General features: G+C 40.6%; 1 protein-coding gene across 14 annotated transcripts in view; it reads right to left on the reverse strand.

Annotated features, from left to right (window-relative positions):
* The window catches only part of ZNF521 (zinc finger protein 521), a 232079-nt gene that overhangs the window by 216206 nt on the left and 2668 nt on the right, over positions 1-13205 (reverse strand). The window contains exon 1 of one of the 14 annotated variants that reach the window (XM_072034623.1): positions 13154-13205. This exon is cut by the window's right edge and continues 136 nt beyond it. The exons of the other annotated variants lie outside the window; for them this stretch is intronic. The gene's annotated coding sequence lies outside the window, so the exon portion shown is untranslated. The remainder of the gene's footprint in view (positions 1-13153) is intronic. 14 annotated transcript variants of the gene reach the window in all.

Below are 13205 nucleotides of genomic sequence, written 5' to 3' on the forward strand. Positions count from 1 at the left end.
TATCTCCTTTTCCCTTCTTTAAGTCCGATCATCCTTCCAGCCACCCTGGGTATCTGTTACATTAAGAAAGGTTCAGCTGGTAGCACCAGAGCTCCCAATTAGCACTTTATGCCTTTCCACAACAAGACTCTGAAAACTTCAGTACTATTTAGCTCCCGTGCCACTGTTAAACTCACCTGAGTGTGAGAAGCAGCATGACATACAGCCGGCATTACCATCCCTTCAACATTACCTATACCATTTTCTTTCAGGAGATGAAGGCAACTTTAAACAAAGCCTATACAGTAATACACTTTAAATGGTACTAAGCAAAAACATTGCTCTAACGCTAGCGTGGAATGTAACTAAAAAAAACCCACGAGGATGATATGCAAATAAAACAGTAGCATGTATGCACTACTATTAATTCAAACGTCAAAATTACTGATACTCTAGGACTGTAATTGTGCATATGGGTATCATCTTCAGTACAGCATTTAGCACATCCTAGCATAAGATAAATTCTAGATAACAAAGTGATAGAATACTAATAAAAGGAGAGGCCTCAGGAAACAAGAACAATAGCTTATGAATCCGGACTATGAATAAGTGATGTTCCTGCTGAATAGCCCTTCCAGATACACTTGAAATAACGTTGTCACAAAAGCAGCAATATCCCTTGTCCTTACTCCTTACAATTCCCTGCTTCCGACCACAGGTCACCTGTTTTGTTACCTGGAGAAACATTTTGTGATTGACTACCTCTTGCTTGAAACAAAATATCAAGTCCCTACCACATATTTTCACAGTGTAACTTTTGAAAAACAAAACAAACAAGAAACCCGACTACTAACATTTTTAAAAAGACCAGATTACCACAAAAAACTGTGGCACCACATTTCTTAAGTGATTTTTTATTTTTTTTTTAAAGAAAATCTCAATAGGGGAAACAAATTCCAGCATGTCAACTCTATCTCTTATTATAAAAGCTTGTGGTTTGGAAAGATACCAGTTTTTCAAATTTTACTGCAAAAACATCTCTCTAAACTGAAGCTGTATCTATGTGAAAGGTTGGGACATTTCAGCCCTGGTACAACCAGTATCCAAGGCAAACCCTGGCTTCAGTTCAGAGCATCACTCGTGCTTAGGCTGGTGAACATGAACAGTAAGACCAACTCCTCATTCTAAAGGAGAAATAAATTTAAATCAAGTAGTCCCATCAAGGACAGTTCAGTGAGGAAAACCCCTGGGGACTTTCATATAGAGGTCCTAAAAATAGAGATAATCTCCTAACTGCTCCACAGCAACACCTGCTGATCAGTGAGGATTTCACCCCTTTTCCTTAGTCTCTTCCTGGGACACATGGTTAGCATGTAGAGGAGGGAGATTATCTTATAAACTTAGTACAAAATGTATACAGATTTCCTAACCTGCAGAATCTCATTCATATTCTACTGACTAACCCTTCACTGAAGAGTTAATCTGCAGCTTTAGCACCCTAAGGAAGAGCACAAGTCATTTCTGGCTGATGCCTGGGAAAACCCTTGTATGGAAAAGAAATGGACAAAATTAGAAATGTGAAAAAGGATGTTTTCACTGAAGGGAAGCCTTTTGGAAAACTCTGGCTAAGATTTAGAGCTTCAGATCTATTACAAACCATTATGAAATAAAAGCAAAAGATAATTGGAAAAGGTCTATTTTCTTCCAGACTGGGTGGGTTGATAAATTAAAAAAAAAAAAAAAAAAAAAAAAAAAAAAAAAAAAAAAAAAAACTTTCCCAAATGTCTGAGCTATCCTTTCAGCCTGTTAAACAAAGCAGGAGAAGCCACATATCCCAAAATAAACTATAAAAATAGATTGCTATTGATTTCATCCCTTCCTAAAACATATTCCTTGAAAGATGTGAAAATAAACCTAATAGAGCAACCGAGATTGTCAGGGATACAGAGTTTGGAATATGTATTTTTAACTTGCACTTAGCATTTCCTATAATTCAATACCTAATCCATAAATTGCCATTAGCATATGATTAGTAATTCAATTTAAAGCCATCTCGCAGAAGAGCCTTTTTCTTAGGACAGTAACTTTGCCAAGTGCATCTTCTATCTACATGTTTGAATAATTTCTGCAGACAAGTAATAGAGACACTAGCTGTATTAGCATAATCAATACACAATTTACCGAGTTACCCAGACAGAACAGAAATAAAACGTGTGTGCCATTATTTCAGTACCTACAAATTACTGTAATTTCTGGAAGTCTCTCTCCACTTTTCTTCTCCCCCCTCCTCCTGGCCACATAAAAACCAGGAGGCCATTCATACTGCCACCATGTATAGGTAGATATTACATATGATTAGACCGATTAATCACACAGGCAGAAGGCAAATTTAGGAGCCTGTTACTGGAGATGCTGAGCATCCTCTAACTCTATTAAATTCAATGGATTTTGAAGACGTCTCACACTTTGCAGTAACGTGCTGTGGAAATACAGCTCCGTAAGGGTTCAGCCAGGATACAAAACTGAAATTAAGGATGTTACAGAGCAGCATTAAATGCAGGCACACATGTCAATGCACCACCTGCTAAGGCTACACCTTCCTCTGCTTTCTTCTCTCCCCAGGTACCGCGAGTACGTTAAGGCTCAGCCTTTAGACTCTTCTGGCCGACACACACCAGCTCTGGCCGACACACACCAGCACGTGCCCTCGTGCCTGGCCACAAATCCCACAACTTTGCAACAATTTCAGGCCATTTTGTAATGTCCTCTAAGGGTAGCTGGCATTCATAAAAGTTCAGAAGTACTCAAAGTATTATTTTCTGGACAGCATCACTCAGTATCAATGCCTATCTATTGCTACTACCCAGAAACTCGATTGCTATTTTGACTCCCAAATGTCCATGTACCCGATGTGTTTAGTGAGAGAAGAGCTGGAAGAAGTGCATTTGCATATTAACACTTCAGATATCTACATTTCAAAACTCTACTGAAAATTAGCTGTGTGTGTAGCCACAAGCACACACAAATCCTGTTAATTGTATAGATGAACATTTGCATTCCTGATTTGGTTTGCGTTGTGCTGTGACATACCCCTTTTCCAATTCCCCCCACCGCCCCCGCATTGTAACAGTATTCTCTTAATACCTGGAAATGATTATTTGCCTTAAAAAATTCCTGTTATATAAAGCATTTTTTTCTTGCATTTGCTTTTTCCAGAAGACAAAGCCCCTCATAGCATTCATATTTTTAATCCTCTCTATAGCCTATCCCTACCCTGAGCTTCCCCCCCTCCGCCCCCATGTCATCCTTGTCGAAAGACTGAATTAGGAGTTACCAATTAGTTTGCAGTGGTTGGAAAATATTATTCTTCTGCTAAAATGAACTATTTTCCTAGGCAGCACATAAACACTAAAATAAATAAATAAATAAATAGGCTTAACTAGAAAGAAATTATTCTTAAGAAATCCTTTGGATATTCTTTGAGCCCTTGATCAGGAGGATGACAGCACCCAAACGTCACAGCCTAAAGCTGCCCGGTTTACATAACATCATGGGCAGAAGAGGCAGAAGACACTTTCCTGCAGCAGAGGGAGAATCCTACAGAAACCCCAAAGATGGGGATGGGGGGATATCTTTTTTTAGACAGCTGAGGTAGACAACTGATTAACCCTGCTCAGACTGCTAACTGCCTCCCTAAAAACGTACCCTGTAACAAGCTTGGGCCACATCCACACATACTTGTATTTTTGTTGTTTAAAGTAAACTAGTAACAGTATGATGCATTTTACAAAATACTTTCCTCCGAAGAATCTTAAAGCTTTTTCATAAACCTCAAGCAAATTCCAGACATCCCTAAGATTCTGTTGTGCAATGTAACAGATGATTATGGACCTTGGAGTCAAATTCAGGATCATGGTGAGATTTAGCAAAGTGAGAGGGAGGCTCTCTGGGAGGCAAACCTTAGTACTGGGGTGCAGGCTTTCAGCTGTCCTGACTGTCTCGAACTGAGCACTCTGCCTCCAGTTTTGACAAGGTGACTGTGGATGTCCAGTCCCTTTGAGGAAAGACACAAATCAGGAGGCTAAGATAAACTTTAAGTCCAATTACCAAACCCAGTACTTGAAGGAATGCTTTAACAGAAATTCAGTATATTGAAGGTACACGTCACCTAAACTTTTCTCAAAGAGACATAGCCGCAAATTTCTGCTATTCCTACAGCCCTGTATTTCCAACTGTGCTTAGAAAACAAGACATTCATTAAACTGCCTGCAAAAGCCTAAGCTCCATAAGAGAGAACAATTGGACAGGCCAATGTTACACAACTCTGAAGATGGAAGATCAAAGGAAGGGATATGAGGACCTGCTGTAAAGGTTACTGTAGCTGACCACGACCTCTGAAAGTCAAGCCATTCATTTATGTGCCTAACATGAGGCACTTATTTTGAGGAGCTGGGGCCATGTGACACCATTCTAATGCCAAATGTAAAACACAGCTTCGTGCTTTGGCTCTATTTCCTACCAACACACATCTATCCAAGTCAAAATACACCTCCTTTCAATTGAGATTATCCCTGATTTAACAGAGATCCACGTTTATTTTGTACCATGGTTTTATAGATCTGGTTTTGATTCCTAAAACTCTCTGCTCTGTTCTTGATCACTTTCCATCAGCTACAACACCACACTGGTCCATATCCACTGCTTAGAGCAGTACCTATGTTTTTTATTGTCTGGGCTTTCTCAGTGCCATGCAGATCAGGATTGAAATTAAACCAAAGCCCCACTGCAGCTGGCTAGAAAAATAAGTATTGTCCTGTCTTCCCTGGCTGTCATGCAGTCTCATAGGTTTTTCTTGAGAGCTTGCATACCCTTGCTTGGTAGCTACAAGAGACTAGCAGAAAACGTGTGGGCTGCGATGCCTCTTCCTTTCCCCCTCTTGCCCACACCCACCGGTTAGATCACTCAGCCAGGATGTGGGTGGCAGATGCTCAACTTTCTTCTCTGTCAGAAGGATTTGTACTCTTCCTAGAAAAGAGCACCTGCCCTCAGACTTGAGGTGCACTCATTCATTGCTGTTGAGCTGCCATACCTCATCTACGACATTCACTGAACAAGAAAGAAGGTGAATCAGCACAATATGATATCCTTGTGGTCAGGACACCACCTGAGAAGGGAGAAAACTGGACTCCAGTTCCAGTTTCACTGAAATAATTCAACATTAATATTACTATGGTAGGCACTTGGCAGACTGGGACCTAGGTCTCCTCCTTCTTTGTTGGTACTCAAACCACTGGAGATATGGGTCTTGTGTGTGAACACTCCTCCCCACACTCTTGTCCAACAAATACTCAGTTGCACTTCTGAAGAGGGGAATGCCTCTGACAAAAATAAGAAGGGCCACTCACACTCACAGCACACTACATTGCTGTGTAATAACTGATGTACTCCCTGCGAGATACCAGATTCAAGCACTCCTAGGCAAAGCACAGAACAGAATCTCATCTCTCACGTCCCAGCTGAGCAAATGATTCCGTCTTTTTGGTATGGGGACAGGAAGAGTAGCACAACTCCTTGATTCCTCCTATTTTGGGAAAAAAGGAACAACCTGTCCCCTGCCTCCAACAGCAGCATTGGACTAATGACAGCAGACTAGGAGACATCCCATTGTTAGTAAGATACCCATGTCTAGAACAGGGGGAGCTAAGACACACTTCTTCCCGAGTATCTCATGCTGTCTCCTTAGGGTAGCTGCTATTCAACAACATTCATAAGCCCCTATCCTGCCAATGACTTGTACAAAGAATCCAAGCACCCGGAGCACAATGACTATTTCACGAGGCAGCCAGGCACCGGAATATCCAGTACTGCAGCAGGAAAGCCTTTACAGCTTTCTGACCTTTCTTCATTGATTTACGTTTGTATCTGGCACATCTTCTACCCAACAGATTCACTAGAAATTGCAAAACGAACCTTTTCCTATGCTCAAGCCCTTTCTAAACCACAGAACCCAACCCCTTCCCAGCAGTCGCACGCGCAGACCAGCGGCAATCCGGTTCCTCCTCCCATCTTCGGAGTGAAAATGCTACATCAGGCATGGCTCTTGACATCCTGTTGTCCTGGAACCAGTGAATCAGAAAGTTCCTTCCTTGCAATTGTATTCTTTGGAGGTGGAAAATAATTAACTTCCCCGCCCCCTCCCCCTTCCTACTGCCACTGTCAAAGTTAGAAATTCACTTGACTCTGCCTGGAGAAGAAAACAGCCATCATAACTCAGTGCCAGAGAAAGTTTTGTTGGTCGAAGCACAGCCTCGTCCTCCCAAGGACACTGCCTCACTCCATCACATCATCTGGTCCAGCGACACAGCAGGTATCATGGCTTTGTTTTTAAAGTTCCTTTTGAGAAGTTCACGCGTCAGTCATGGAGCTGAACTTGATAGTCAGCAAAAGAAGCGAACAACAGAAAATCAAACTCCACAAATCAATTATCCAGGAGTTCATCATCTGAAATATATTTTCCTGGCAAAACACAACCTAAGAATAGTGAGGGCATACCGACTTTTGGGGATTGCATACAAAAGCCCTCTATTGTGAAGTGAACCCAAGACATTTAGATTTTAAAATGCCGTAGCTTTTCCACACTCACGTGAAAATACCGAGTGTCTGTCTGACAAACCAGGAGAGAGATTTTGCACTTCCTGCTCCATAGGAAGGGCAAAAGTCCTGCTCCAGGTGATTGTCTTGCATGAGTGAATAAGCTCTCCTAAATGGAGTTTGGGAAGAGGGAGAACACCGATACCCTCATTATCAGCATCCTGGCCGTCTGTCCTTAGGGCATAGATGTGTTCAGCTTCAGCCAAGGGGATGTTTAACTCATGATTGCCATTTCCAAATTTGTAAGAAGACTAGCTGGCTACAGATCCTTTACTTTTAAAGGATCATAATAAGCCCCTACCACTTTAAAAAACAAAGGCAGTGGGGTGGAGGGGTCTCTATACCAACAGATCTATAGATGACTTTAAAAAATGCTCAAAGGACTAAAAACTAACCATAAAGAGAAAAATTGTACCTAACTGTACCTGCATTTAAAAGTGAAAGTATCAGATTAAACACTCAAAACCCACCTCTCTGGCTTGCTCCCATGATAAAAAAGAGAAACAAACAAAAAACAAACAAACAAGGAAAACACATCCTCCCAAAATCTAAAACTCCATCGAGCACTATTAGTGCAGAATCAATTAGTAACAATCCTACAAACCTTTTGAATACACATTATACAGATCCAATTGTATTAAAAAAAAAAAAAAAAAGAAAAGGAAAAAAAAAAGTTGGAGTATAACATATACAGCATCACTGTAGTTAAAGGAAAACCCCAAATGCTCAGCCCTATGCATACTTGAAGAACACGGACAACCTAGACCAAATCACGAAAAAAAAAAAAAAGGAGGAAAAAAATCTTCTACATTCTTTCCTCAATAATTATGTAGTACAGGGGAGGAAAAAAAAAAGTGTTTGAAACTTACTCTGAAGTCAAAAAAAAAAAAGCGTGAACACTGTTAACTGGTACGATAGTCCTGGCTTAAAAACCTTTCCACTGGATATGGGGGATTTTTTGCAATCTTACAGAAGAACATAAAGCACAGAAGAGCACAAAGCAGATTTTTTGGAAAGCAGGAGGGCTGAATTAAAATGTTAATTATAACATGTTGTAATAAGGATACCCCCAAGATCAGCCCTATATTTTTTGCTATAGCGTAGTCCCTAGGCATATGGCTAAGTATTCCTTGATCATTATCCTGGCTAAAACTAAAGCTAGTGAAGTTTAGGGGAGCTGTATATAACATAATTTCTTTCATCTCTAATAATTGCTAAACTAGCATAATTGCTTCTACTTGAGGTGAAATAGAGCCCAAGTTGTCTAAAACTGAAATTAATACAAAAACAAACCTCGCTACCTCTTTTGGATCTTGCATGTTCTTCTTTTTTTATTTTTTTTTTGTCAGAATCCTCTGCCAAGTGTTGCATTATGATTTAGAAGTATTTAAAATCTTCCCTTGTGCTATCGGACATCTGTAAAGAGAACGACTGAGCAACTGAAATGCTTTTCTAGTAACAGCATTGCAAAATGTATTTGAAAACAGACATCTATGTTTTCACAGCACCAAATAAAGGAGGCCCAGTTCTTCGCAGATCTGTCTGCTGTCCCTTCAGAGAAAGACATATATACATCCATACATATATATATATATGCCATGGTTCTGATTTAAGTGAAATAGATCAGCTTCCTACCCCTCAGTGGGACTGATTTAGACCTCGAGTAGCTCTACAGGAACTAATGGAAACCTTAAAATACATCTGAGAAAAGATGATAAGAGGTCTGTGTTAAGGTGTATCAACATTCATACTATATTTTAATCAACTAACAACAACAAAAAAGATCACCTCCACCTAGCTTATTTTCAGTGTGTTACAAAGGAAAAACAAACAAACACACAAATCCATATGGTCTACATAAAATGATAACAATTCTTCTCGATCCTTTCCTCATTTACAAACACAGAAAAGGAATTTTTATTTTTTTCCAAAATGCGTGAGTTTCTAAATATTGAAAAATGTGTTGCAGAACAAAGAAATAAGAACTATTAGACCCGCAGTAATTTAGACCGAGTGAATTCAGGAGCAATGTAAAGCCTTTCAAGACATCTCAGATCATGGCGGATAATGTTATCCCACACGTTAGATAAGTGCCTCCGCACCGACAACTTCCCTTGTTACCCAAGTTAACAGCAGCTAGGGAAAACAAAATCAAACCTAACCAAACAGGCAACATTTCTAAACCTCTCAATAGGATCTTTGCAACAAGTTTTCACTTTTTTCACTAGCAGCACAACCAGCCGCTGTGGAGATGGTCACTCCTAATAGAACCTGTTCCTAAGCGGACGGTGGTGGTCAATAAAACCCATGCTGGCCCCCAGAATGACTGGGTAGCATTACTGTAATCCTAAAGCTAATCAAGACAGTCAATATCACTATGCATTGCCAAAGTCAATGAAAATTACTAAAGGTTAGTGATGTTTTTGTTGTTACTTTTTTTTTTTTAATATATATATATAAAGGAGCGGGGGCATGCTTTGTCATGTCAAAAGAGAAGACTATAAATAGCCTGCATTATAAAAAGATGCTAATCTTAAATTCTCTTTGTAATTTGCTTTTTCATGTACTCTTTTATGTTCAAAATCTTATTTTTTGCCCTTTTTTGGATGGCCAAATAGAAGCCAGCAACCCACTCATGCATCAAACAGATGTTTTTGCTTTTCAGGCCAAATGGAATCTTATGAATTTTTTGTTCCCTCCCTACAAAATGATGATGCCAAAATAACAGAGCCCCTGAAACTGACCCGTTCAGAAAAAGTTCTTTGGAGTGGTAACACTGGAACTTTTAAGACAGGTTCACAGAAATCATGCCAATGCTAATTGCTGTTTTTGTTTATGGTGGATTGATTGTAGTCTAATCAGCAGACAATCTAATGACTTTAGAGTCTAGTCCATGTAATTTAGAAGCTGGTTGGGGTTGGGAATAAGCATTCAAAATGTTTGCTGATATACAGAAACGTAAAGGCTACTGCCTGAAGGGGATCTGAATGTCAAATTCTCTCCAAACTATTGTTGCTGTTAAGATTTGTATTTTAATCCGCTGCTGTTTTACCTTCCTCAATACTACACCACACCACCTGCAACTCTGGTATGGGAAACAGCCTTCAGCTTTGAATTTATGATGAGAAAACAAGTCACATTAAGACACAGCTACATTTACTCAGTCCACCAGCACTCCGCATAAATTGAGGCGCAGTTGTAAATTCAGCCCGGATGGACAGAGTACCCAGCTTTGCTTAAAGACAGGGAACAACTTTAAGAGACACTCCGGGCTCGCCAAAATATTTCGAGACACAAGCCTTCTTTAAGCAGAGTATAGATTTGCAAAATAGAGCAGATACTTTTTTCCTTCTCATCTTTCTAGGAACTAACACTCCGTAATTTTATTTCTACAGTCAGATGTGGGATACAAAATTACAGCGAGCAAAAAAGGAAAATACTTTGAAGTAATAACAACATTTTTAAAAGAAAAAAAAAAAATCACTTTCAAAGATCAGTGCTTCTATGAAATCTGTGGGGATGTTCCAGTTTCCTTGGGATGGCTTATCTAACACCTACAGTTTCAGTGATTTTTCATGGGTGACTTTAGCATAATAGATATTACCTGACTTAAGCTTAGAGAAACCTGGGTTTAAAATATAGCAGGGCTACATTTTCATTCAGGTTTGTATAAAGAACAACTCTTTCACTTCACAAGTGACTGTTTTTCTAACTCTGATTCGCTGCAAAGCAGAAAGTTTCTCACCAAAAGCCCTTAGTAAGGGTAAAGGGAAAACTTCACACCCTCCCCAAACTAAAAACCCCATAAACCAAAAGGGGTGGGGGCCCCTAACCTAAGCGTGATCTCTACAAAGCATGCCAAGTCACAGAAAAGGTTTTACCATTCAAATGGCCAAGTTAAACAAGATCCAAGTGAGCTGCTCTTCCTCCCTCCCTCGCTTTCCCATCTCAGGGGGTCCCCAGCATGGCTGTATTTGGGGAACGCCGCTGCCCCTCGGGGAGGTGAATTTAAGGAGCCGTACCCATCACCCTCCTTCCACACCCTGCATTTGCACAGTGCCTGTTCTGGGGCTCACACACCAGTATCTGCCTCTGACTCACCTTTCCCCACCTGCTTTTCTTCCCCCCTCGCCAAGTGTATGTGTCTTAGGTGATTTGGATCAGACCAATGATACCTAATAGATTTGCTTTTTTTTTTTTTTTTCCCCTTTTTTTTTCCCCCCCTTCAAAAACTAGCCAAGGAAACGTGGTAAATTAATCCGTAAAATGAAATATAGGTCATGACTGCTGAGTTTGATGCAACTGATCTTTCTTCTACCTAAAAGAACCTGGCAGTTGAACTTTTATTCCCTCTTCCTAAAGTCGTATATTCAAATTGCAGTTTTTCAGAAAGTTAAATTATTTACTCTCTTTTTCGCTCAATTTTGCCACAGCCATGCGGTATATTTGTAAGAAATGCTGATTTTTACAGAAAGTAATTACTATCTATTTTTCCTTGGATAGATCTTTGTATTATTTCTAAATTGTAGAGGGCTTATCTAGTGCTCGCCATGCCTTTTTTTCTGCGATGTAATCATCAGAAAGAGTTGGGGGATGCTCGGACCACAGTTGGCAACAAACCAAGAGAAAGAACGGAGGGGAGGAAGGGGGAAGAAATAGGAAAGGAAAGAGAAGAACTGTAAACAGAAACCAGGGTAATTCAGCAGAAGAATATTTTCAAAAAATAGAAGGAATTTAGTCATTAGCAAGTTCTGAACACCCACCATTTCAGATGAACATTAGTTTCATGCATTCAATATAAAAAACTCAATTGTCATTTTGTTTTAATGTATTTACCTGCCTTGTATCGCTATTCCCCTAAGATATAAGTTTCAAATTAAGTTATCAAAAGTGACAGACATATCAAAAATATCTCTTATATCTTCCCCCCAGAAAGGGCTGCTAAGTAGATGACAAATTGGAAATGTAATGTGTAACTCCATATTTTATTTAGATGTGAAACAGCACTCATGAGTTTAAATAGCTCATTAACATACATTCAAAGAATAGTTTTTCAGAGAAGCTATTTAAAATACTGTTTATTTTTAAACCATAGAACTATATTTTGTACCGACTAAATAAGTAATACTTAAGAAATAAGAAATTTAAATAAATCCTACATTAGGGCTGCAGCTGAAATTCTCCTTGCGACATTACTCACAGCTTTTGTTTGTTCACTAAAAATGAAGATGTAGCAACTGATGGCCAGACCCTTATCAATGAATTTAAATGCCACGACTACACAAGCATTTTTGAACTTCTCAGATGAATCACATTACCAGCCCTTCCAGAAATCTTACAATCAGGCTGCTGTCGGAATACTATTAATCCACTCAAAAATGGACACGATTCAAGAAAAATAACACGGGGAAAATGAAAAAGATATTTGAACAAAGGCCACCAAGAATGATAACCTACTCCCCAAAGGTAATTACTGCAGCAATAATTACAGATGATGATTGATTTACTGCCTCTTTTTAGTTGGAAAACAGTAAATAAGGTGCTGTGGAGAAATTTGTAGCATCTCTATCCTGAGCATCAAGCGGTTTCCTTCAGCCACTAGTTTATTGTCAGCACATCCAGGCTACTCCATCTGAATCAGACAATGTTGCTGTTTTCTCATTTTAGGGACTCTGAAGCCACTGGTACGCAAGGGAGGCAAAGCCCATACCTCTACATAAAATGGAAGCGGCATCCCTCGTTTTAAGCGGGATGTTCAGAGGAAGGCACCCGAAACAAACCTTTCTGTAGCACAACTAGCAAATACCCACGGGTGAAACACGTCCAGCGTCTATAGCAGAACAATTCTCTCTCTCTGCCAGTTAATTCTGCCCGTCCGTCCCTCCGCACTGAGACACTTGGAGGTCTAGGAGCACCCTTCAGACAAAGTTTCCCAGCATCTTTCTGCATATACAGCTAATTGGTCACTCTCCTACTGGCTCTAAAACTCCTCCGTGCATGTAAATAAATCCTCCCCGAGAAGCCCGGGACATAAACACGCGCCCCACCACCAGAACTTTCATGGTGGGATCATTTTTACGGGGTAAAGAGGAAGAGCAGCTCGTTTGTTCTCCACCAGATGCCAAACAAAAGCACCACTGAAGTGCACAAACTTCAGTAAACTAGAAGCAGGCTGCGGCAGCAGGTAGAGCGGTCAACTCAAGGCACGCTTTATTCCCTTTTCTTTTTAAAAAAAAAGAAATCGCTGGTGTGTTAAGAGATTAGAAAATAAAGGGGAGGAATGGGAGGTTAGCGAGGCCAGGGGAAGAAGGAGAGCCCGCTCTCGAGCTTGGTCAAGCCAAGAGGAAGGCAACTCCTGGAAGAGTTGTTTGGGGCGAGCAGCGGGCCGGGCGCTGCGAGCGGGAGGAAGAGGAGGAGGAGGAGGAGGGAGGGAAGGGGGCTGCCGGAGGGTCCCGGCTCCCACCCCTCCCGCCCCGGGCTCTCTCCCCCGGCCCCCTCGCCGCCCCCCGGCCCGGTTTCTGACCTGCCGCCCCTTCGGGGCTTTATTCAACTCCGCTGGAGCGAGCGACGGTGGG

The sequence above is a fragment of the Anas platyrhynchos genome, chromosome 2 (assembly GCF_047663525.1).
Source record: "Anas platyrhynchos isolate ZD024472 breed Pekin duck chromosome 2, IASCAAS_PekinDuck_T2T, whole genome shotgun sequence".
In the NCBI taxonomy this organism is placed as follows: domain Eukaryota; kingdom Metazoa; phylum Chordata; class Aves; order Anseriformes; family Anatidae; genus Anas; species Anas platyrhynchos.